The following is a 9,679-nucleotide window of genomic DNA, read 5'->3' as shown; positions in this document are numbered from 1 at the left end:
GATAAAATGTTGATGCTGGAAAAAATTGTTAAGTGTACTCTTTAAACTGCATGAAATCTGAAAAGTGCAGTTTAATCAATATTTCCTGATCTTTTACTCCCATAGTTACTCCTGGATTAAGCAACTTTAAATATACCTACACCATTTCCTTCTCTCAAATGAAGCAGGGTATGAAGGAGAATTACCGGTTGATAGGAGTCTTTTATGATTTTCACTGCCTATCCGGAAAGGGAACAGTTTCCTCCTGCTGATTAAGTGGATAAAGTGTAGATTTACAAATAAAAGTATAGTTCAAAATGCATCTGTGCTCTTAAAATGAGATTGCGAAAAATATAATACTGTGGGGTCACGATGGTTAGTCACTAATTGCCTTTAGATGATATTTGATTAGTTTTTAGGTAAATAACCTTTTACCTGTCCGTTCAGCCTGGCATCTGAGAGACAAGGTAGTTTCTCTTTAACTTGTATAGCATCACCAATAATACTGACTTTACACACAACATTCTTGCCTTAGGAACACCAGTGATTATCTTAATGGGCTCACACAGATGGAACTAAGGTGTTTGCTGAATGTTTGCCTTGTACTGCTCTTCTCCACTGAAATCTCATCTCGGTTCTGTACCATGCTTCACTTCCAGTAGAACAAAGTGACAAAGAGAGCTTAGAGCTTCTGAAGAAAATGAGTGGAAATTTCCCCTCACAATTCATAAATGAAATGAAAGGTTTCAAGTCCACCCAGGATGTTGTCCAACTCCAACTGTCCCAGAAGGAAAATGCCAACATGGAAAACCAAGAGATCCTCCAAGAAATCTTCACCATCTTTAGCAAAAACCTCACCCAAACAGCCTGGGATAGGAGCTCCATAGCCAGGTTCCAAAATGGACTTTATCAGTAAATTCAGTGGCTGGAAGTATGTTTGGGTGCATAGATAGTCTAGAGAAAGAGTTAACCAGCCTGGAAAGTGAGGACCTCCAGCTCACCAGTTGGAGAGTGAGAAAATACTTCCAGAGGATAGACGCTTTCCTGAAAGAAAGGCAATACAGCCCGTGTGCCTGGGAGACCATCCACGTTGAACTGCAGAGATGTTTTCTGCTGATTGAGAAACTCAGTAAAAGGCTTAAAAATTAAGGTACAGTACAAAACTTTTGCCTACAGTAACTGAATTAACATTACTGTCAATTATACTGCTGAACAGAGATAGCCAATAACATTTCAAGTGTTATTAAATAGGACCCAGTCCTTCTACCACATAATTATTGGCCAAATTGCAACTGATATCAACTGCAGCAACATCAGGCTCTTCCCATTTTGTGCTGAAAATGGATTTGAAATTACATAGATTTGTAATAGCATTTGGAAGTATTTCTACTATTATTTATGTTTGCATGTTTGTAAACCACCCTATATGAGATGATCGTATGCAATGGCTAAATGGCAGAACATACAATAAATTGTATATATCCAGAACAGTTAGTCACCTCACCAGCACAATCAAATAATACTTACATTCTTCTACTTATGGAGTATGATTAAGTATTATTATAACTGCTATTTTTAAACGTCATCACAAGAATTATTTCTCATATTGCCAGCCCTGAGACACTTCAGAGAGACATGTAAAAATATGAACAATCTGTCAGAAAACCAGTGATATTCTGTATAGGAAAGATATTTTCATTTAATTTGTTGAGGTTTTTAAAATTATGCCACATTCCTATGTGTTTGAACAATTCTCCTTTTCATTCCAGCTGATGCTACAACTTTGGATGTTGTTAAAACAGTTGAATCAAACTGCACTGTGCAATGGAATCCCTCCTCCATTGCCTCTTCCAGCAGTAACTTCTGAGACACCATAACTCTTGACCTTGCTCTGTGCAATTGACTCACTCTCTTACGAAATTCCAACTGCACGTTACATTTTATGTGATAATACTTTATCGGTTTACTCACTTTTTAAAATGCAGAATGAAGTATATTGGTAAGAAAAAGTCAGAAGACAAAGAAGCATTTTAAAAAGAAAGGAATGGATCATAAAATTTCTTAATTATTGCTGACATTAGGCGTTAGCTATATTTTTGCATTATATTGCTCTTCTCCACCAAAATTGCAACCCTGAACTGTAACACACTTCACTTCAGTGTCTCTGAAGACAAACATCTAGGTGGCAATCCAGGAACTCTTCCAACAGACTTTCTACATTTTTTGCAAAAGTATCTCCCATGTTGGCTGTGATAGAAGCTCCAAAATGGACTCACCAAGAAGCTGAGCAGGAAGAGAAATGTTTGATTTCAATGATGGAAAGCAGGGTACCATTTTTAGGAAGTATGGCCCACAGCTACTGAGGCTGGAACTGTAGGGATACCAATTTTTTTGGAACAGACAAACAGTTTGCTTTCAGTGCTGGCTACAGAATCCAAGTGGAATTAAGACACCTTCAGAGTAGGAACTAACTCACAATAAGCTTTAGAAACTAACATATCAGCATTTTGTGAAGAACTGAAATGAGTAATTGGTCCAATATTGGATATTACCTCACACACATTGTCTCTCTAATACCTTGGGACTGACATGGCTACAACAACACTGCATATAATTCCTTTATATGTTATTTAAAATGAAGTGCACTGGAATTTTTAATTATTGTTAATATTTATTCTCTTACTGTATTAGGAAAACATTTTCAGATCATTTTACTCGTTGTATAACAGTACTTATCTATTGGTCAATTTCTAGTTATTTATTTATGTTTTTATCAGAGATATTTTACCTTTATTAATTTTTACATAAAAATTAAAGTATAATTTTACTTTTAAAATAGCAACTCATTATAACGGTGATTTCTACGAATTTTATTTTTACAAAAATGAACCAATAAAAAACCCATTATTGTTCTGCCTTAATATACCCATTCAACAACAGTATTTAAGCACATGCCTAACCTTAAGCATATGAACAGTCCCACTGAAGTCAGTGCTTAAAATTGTGAACATGCTTAAGTACATTGCCGAATCAGGACCTAAGTTCACTATGACTCCATGCATCATGACTTCAGCTCAGTGCCCCTTTTGCACTTCAGCCCTTTGCCTATTTATTTTTCCTCAAACACTAATAGCTGTGTGCGGTTGATGTTGAATTGTCATAACACAGATGCACAAGGGGGCTAAATTAAGGTTGGGTGGGCAACCCAAGTCTTACAATGTGTCGATTTCAAACCAGGATTAGAACACAATTTCTCTGTTTCCTGGTCCTTTACCAAATACACAAGTTTATGCTCTCGCCATAAAGTTGCCAACTTTAATAGTCTCTTCTCAATCTGTAAACTGTATGATTGAAACTGCTTTATAATCTTGCCTCTCAGAAATGTTTCTAATCTCTGCCATAAAACACAGTTATAAGAAGAGCAGATGAGCTTTGAGGACAGTGTGTCCTGGCAGGCACGCTGCCCTCAGTTCCCTCCTAGCCCTCCCAATAATATGTTTGCAGTTCAGAGTACTTACAGTTCCCCTGCCTGCAGTCCAATTTATTAACTCTTTAGGAAGTGTGGTCTACTTTGGCCCTTCAGGCCCAAGACTGTCCCTCTTAGAGTTTCCAATTTCACCCTGAACTCAGGGCTTAAAATTTCTGGTTCCCCCTCCAGTTACCTCTGAGCTAGGGAGCCCCGCCATTCCCACTTTGGTCTACATTTCCCACAGAAGATAATATCCAGCATTAAAGTGCTCCTAGTACCATGCTGGACCTGGATTCAGTATTGACTTAGGGCCTAGTCCTCCAATTATTCAGGGTAGACTGATCAGGGTGTCCACATAAGAGTGTCACCTACTGGATCACCTGGACACTTCCTGAAGCTCCAGGGTATTTAAAAGGTCAGGACAAAGTGATGATGCCTTCTAGTCCATCCCCACCCATTTAGAAACACATTACAGGGTAGTAACTTTCAAGCTGTCTGAAACATTGACTTTCAACACTATGATGCCATGTGCCACAACTGTATTATCATGTAGAAATGCACAAGTTTGTCCAATCAGAAAAATATTCAAAAGATGAAATGATGATGATATCATTGTTATTTAGACAGTGGTTCTCAAACTTATTTGGTTGCTCCCCACCTGCTTTGTGTCTGTAGTTGTTTACGCCCCCCCTCCTGCCACACAAGTACACATACTGATAACAAATATCAACATGCAACTCTCACTAATATTAAAAACAGTAAGTCATTGATTCAAACAGAGCCATTTAAGTATGTAGTAATGTCCATTTTAAGTGAGATACTGCTTACTGGCATTACACTGTTGTTACTAGTGTGACGGGTGTGCCTGTTTTTTGGAGCAGAGAAATTCCACAAATTGCACAAATGAGCCAACGATGGATTGTAATAAGAGCAAAAGCAAAACTGTGATTGTGGTCCATGCTTACAATTACATGTGCACACCACATCGTAGCAAACGGATTAATGTACAGATGGCAATGACTTTGTATAATGCTGTGCAAGCTTAACAGAAATCCACCAAAATGCACAGTGCCAGCTCGAGTCAAATGCACAGCGCCATTTGAAGATCTGATATGTCTGGAGGAATCAGCTTTGCTCGTTATTCATCGGTGTGGGTAAAATGTGCCCAGTAAATTGTTTTTTTCCCTAAAGCTTCTCACGCCTCCCCAGAATATATTCCATACCTCCGCAGGGGGTGCTCCCCTCAGTTTGAGAACCTCTGATTTAGATAAAACCTTATATCTGGGAATCTCTAAGCCCTTTGCTAACTTATCTATGACTTATGTCAAATATTACTGTTCCATCTTATAGATAAACTGTGGCTCTGAAAGTTTAACTGATTTGTAGAGTGACAGCCAGAATTAGAACTCAGAATCCCTGAGGCTAGGCTTTCAACCTAAATCAACCATGCTGGATATCTTTATTATACAATTCTAAATGTTTTATACTGGGCGGGGCTGCTACATACTTTACTAATGTCTTACTCAACAGAAAAAAGTTACAATGAAATAGAAAAGGGCAAATATACTGACAGAGAGATGCAATAGCCTTGAAAACAACCAGAAATCACATTACATGAATTTTACCTTCAAAAGGGAAGACGTAAAACTACCAAACAGTTCCAAATGTATAGGCCTGGAAGGATTTCCCTGAATGGAGGGTTTCATGTTCCTTTCTTTATCAAACCACTACTCCAATTTTTATGATAAAATCTTGGCTCTTAATTACGAAACAACTTTGCTGTGCAGGTTCCCATTTACCTTGTTACTTATGAGAATTAATCTGGGACTGATTCTTCATAATGTCTAACTGTTTCATTATCAACATCTGTGCAAGGGAACCCTATTCCCACTCATTCAATTGTTCAGTGAACAGTACATACCCCACTGTGCAAGATGCTACACTAGCTTCTTCCTTCCTGGGGACATCACTCATCTCTTGGCTCAGTTGGCCCCTCCTGTGAGAAAACACATCATAGGGGATCAAAAAGAGAGGAATACTCCACCAGCATTCCTCACACAGTTCCACTCAAATTGTTCCGTCAGGATTGGGGTGGTGGAGAGGTTTGCCCCATTTCCCATGGAACCAGCTTCTTTTCCCAAATTCAGAAAACTCTCTGGTTTCTGTGTAGAATGCAGGGAATGTTCAGGATCTCTGCACAGGTGCTCTTTGCTTTTGCCACTTTTCAGGAGCACAAGAGCCTCTGCTGGTCTCTAGTAGCTTAGCTCCATGACAGCCACACTGCTAGGGTTCCATCAGGTGACAGATTCTCCTGGGATTTCCATTGAAGAATAATCTATGTCAGGCTGGTGGAAGGGCGATGTAGCCCATAGGATCCACCCTCAGCACAGTCCAGCCTAGTCCCTTCCTCCCTAACCTCCATATTTCTAATTCCATGCAGAACAATTTCTGCAACCCAGGAAAGGAGAGAATGATGCTCGAAGGCAGCCAACTCCATATGCCAATATTCCCACACACATATTCTCTCCCACTCCCCCCCCACCTCAAGGACAGATCAGAGTCACTGCCACAACACCCCCGCCAAGTATGGATCTTGGAAGCAAGAGCTGAGGGCTTTATAACTAACTAATTTTCCCCATGGAACCACACTACCGATATGCAAAAAGAAAAGGAATACTTGTGGCACCTTAGAGACTAACAAATTTATTTGAGCATCAGCTTTCGTGAGCTACAGCTCACTTCATCGGATGCATTCAGTGGAAAATACAGTGGGGAGATTTATATACATAGAGAACATGAAACAATGGGTGTTACCATACACACTGTAACAAGAGAGTGATCACTTAAGGTGAGCTATTACCAGCAGGAGAGCGGGGTGGGGAAAGGGGAACCTTTTGTAGTGATAACCAACGTTCCACACAAAGATGGACTACAAGCCGTCAGGAACAGTATCGCCGATAATGTCACGGCAAACCTGGTGACTGAACTTTGTGACTTTGTCCTCACCCATAACTATTTCACATTTGGGGAAAATGTATACCTTCAAATCAGCGGCACTGCTATGGGTACCCGCATGGCCCCACAGTATACCAACATTTTTATGGCTGACTTAGAACAACGCTTCCTCAGCTCTCGTCGCCTAATGCCCCTACTCTACTTGCGCTACATTGATGACATCATCATCATCTGGACCCATGGAAAAGAAGCCCTTGAGGAATTCCATCATGATTTCAACAATTTCCATCCCACCATCAACCTCAGCCTGGACCAGTCCACACAAGAGATCCGCTTCCTGGACACTACGGTGCTAATAAGCGATGGTCACACAAACACCACCCTATACAGGAAACCTACTGACCGCTACATGCCTCCAGCTTTCATCCAGACCACACCACACGATCCATTGTCTACAGCCAAGCTCTACGATACAACCGCATTTGCTCCAACCCCTCAGACAGAGACAAACACCTACAAGAGCTCTATCAAGCATTCTTACAACTACAATACCCACCTGCTGAAGTGAAGAAACAGATTGACAGAGCCAGAAGAGTACCCAGAAGTCACCTACTACAGGACAGGCCTAACAAAGAAAATAACAGAACGCCACTAGCCATCACCTTCAGCCCCCAACTAAAACCTCTCCAACGCATCATCAAGTATCTACAACCTATCCTGAAGGACGACCCATCACTCTCACAAATCTTGGGAGACAGGCCAGTCCTTGCTTACAGACAGCCCCCCAACCTGAAGCAAATACTCACCAGCAACCACACACCACACCACAGAACTGCTAACGCAGGAACCTATCCTTGCAACAAAGCCCGTTGCCAACTGTGTCCACATATCTATTCAGGGAACACCATCACAGGGCCTAATAACATCAGCCACACTATCAGAGGCTCATTCACCTGCACATCTACCAATGTGATATATGCCATCATGTGCCAGCAATGCCCCTCTGCCATGTACATTGGTCAAACTGGACAGTCTCTACGTAAAAGAATAAATGGACACAAATCAGACATCAAGAATTATAACGTTCAAAAATTGGATTGTTGGAGAACACTTCAATCTCTTTGGTCACTCGATTACAGACCTAAAAGTTGCAATTCTTCAACAAAAAAACTTCAAAAACAGACTCCAACGAGAGACTGCTGAATTGGAATTAATTTGCAAACTGGATACAGTTAATTTAGGCTTGAATAGAGACTGGGAGTGGATGGGTCATTACACAAAGTAAAACTATTTCCCCAAGTTTATTCCCCCCTCCACCCGCCACGTTCCTCAGACTGTTCTTGTCAACTGCTGGAAATGGCCCACCTTGATTATCACTACAAAAGTTTCCCCCCCACCCCCGCTCTCCTGATGGCAATAGCTCACCTTAAGTGATCACTCTCTTGTTACAGTGTGTATGGTAACACCCATTATTTCATGTTCTCTATGTATATAAATCTCCCCACTGTATTTTCCACTGAATGCATCCGATGAAGTGAGCTGTAGCTCATGAAAGCTTATGCTCAAATAAATTGGTTAGTCTCTAAGGTGCCACAAGTATTCCTTTTCTTTTTGCGACTACAGACTAACACGGCTGCTACTCTGAAAACTACCTATATGTTTACTCGCTTTTAATATACAGATTTATTAAAAGAGATTTCTCTTTACTTGCATGACTTTAATTTGTTACTAAGAGTTTCTAAACATTCATCCTTCTTAATTGGTTTCTCTCTTTTAATCATCCTCCTTTGGGGCTTGATCCTACTATGGGATATGCTATGCTTCCAGAAGTCCCACTGAAGATTGTGAGAGAATAAGGTAAATAAATTCATGGCAACACTGGAAATCTGATAATTTAGATGCATACTCCAATGCTTTCATGTCTTGGAAGACACATTGCCAAACACTTAAGGCTTCAAATATAGATTATGTGAAAAGAATGTGCATATTGCTCCCAGGGGATTTACCCAAACCAATAAATATACATGTGGTCATGAGGTTTTTTTCATTTCAGTGAAAATAGCTTTCTTTTTTAGATTACAATAACCAAACCACTATCCTTTAGAGATGGAAACTCCAATGCACCAGCCTCAGGCTGTGACATAGGGAGAAGAAAGTGAAGCTGACCAAAGAATTTAATTCAATTAACTAGACCAGTCTACTTTACCAGTCCTTGCTGAGTGAAATGAAAAAGTTGAAAACCAATGATAAAAAGCATATATGGTGCAAAGTCAATTAGATTTTTAAAATAATGTCCTTTTTCGTAATATAGGTTGTTAATAAGAAAGTGAAAGGAAAGTAAACATTTTATCATGAAAACCCGCTTCTAGCCAAAATAGAAAATTCATCCGACCCAACCATATGGGTCTTCCTTTCTTTTACAAATCCACATACAGTTTTAAGTGAGGTTTTACTCTGAAAACTAAATCATTTTTTAAACAAAAAGCAGGACAGGTTCCATGTTTAGTGTATCTGACTCCATCTCCAACACTCTCAATTTTCAAATAGAAAAAATGTCTTAACATCCAGCAATGGAAAAGAATATAATAGCCAGCTGCCCCACCCACTTCCTCCTGTAGAAGCTGAGTCTCTGCAAGACTATTAGGAATAAAAGTCTAATTTTGGTCACTAGAATTCACATAACTTTGACAATTATAATTATTTGTTGCATCGCAATTACTCAAAAGTGGAAATTTTAACTAGTGTAAAGAAACTTTCTAAGTCTGGACTGTTGTAAATTGTAATTATCCCCAATGGAAAAAAATTAACTTTACAATTAAAAGAGGTTCCTAAGAAATTTAGAAACATGATTAGTTAAACTAGTGTGAAGAAGAAAAGAAAATATTATTGACTAATGTAAGTATTGGCAGAGACTCACAGACAAGTCCACAGGAGCACGCCGAGATTAGGTGTTCTGTAGGATATATCATGAATATTATATGGAAAGAGGATTTTTGTTTCTCTTGGACTTGCTGTTATTATGCTACAGAAGACAGTTTTCTGTGTGTCTATGTGCTCTATGCATAGGTGTAGCATGCAGTGGAGGAGGTGATGGGGATGGATAGAAAAAAGGAACAATATTAAGAACACACTGTTCTGCCACATTTATGCATAAGCCTTCTGAGTCATTCTGGCCAGCAAAGGACTAGTCCTCGAGATCTGGCCCAAAACCTCTCCAAGTGTGTTTACTCTTCCATTATCAGTTTATGTACTCATTAAACTACTTTGATTAGTAAA

General features: G+C 39.6%; 1 pseudogene; it reads left to right on the top strand.

Annotated features, from left to right (window-relative positions):
- Positions 1 to 548: 548 nt before the first annotated feature.
- Positions 549 to 1,128, top strand: LOC144264677 (interferon beta-like; annotated as a pseudogene).
- The last annotated feature ends 8,551 nt before the right edge of the window (positions 1,129 to 9,679 follow it).

Source organism: Eretmochelys imbricata, chromosome 5, assembly GCF_965152235.1.
Source record: "Eretmochelys imbricata isolate rEreImb1 chromosome 5, rEreImb1.hap1, whole genome shotgun sequence".
NCBI classification, from domain to species: Eukaryota; Metazoa; Chordata; order Testudines; family Cheloniidae; genus Eretmochelys; species Eretmochelys imbricata.
This window is presented reverse-complemented; position numbering and strand designations above follow the sequence as displayed.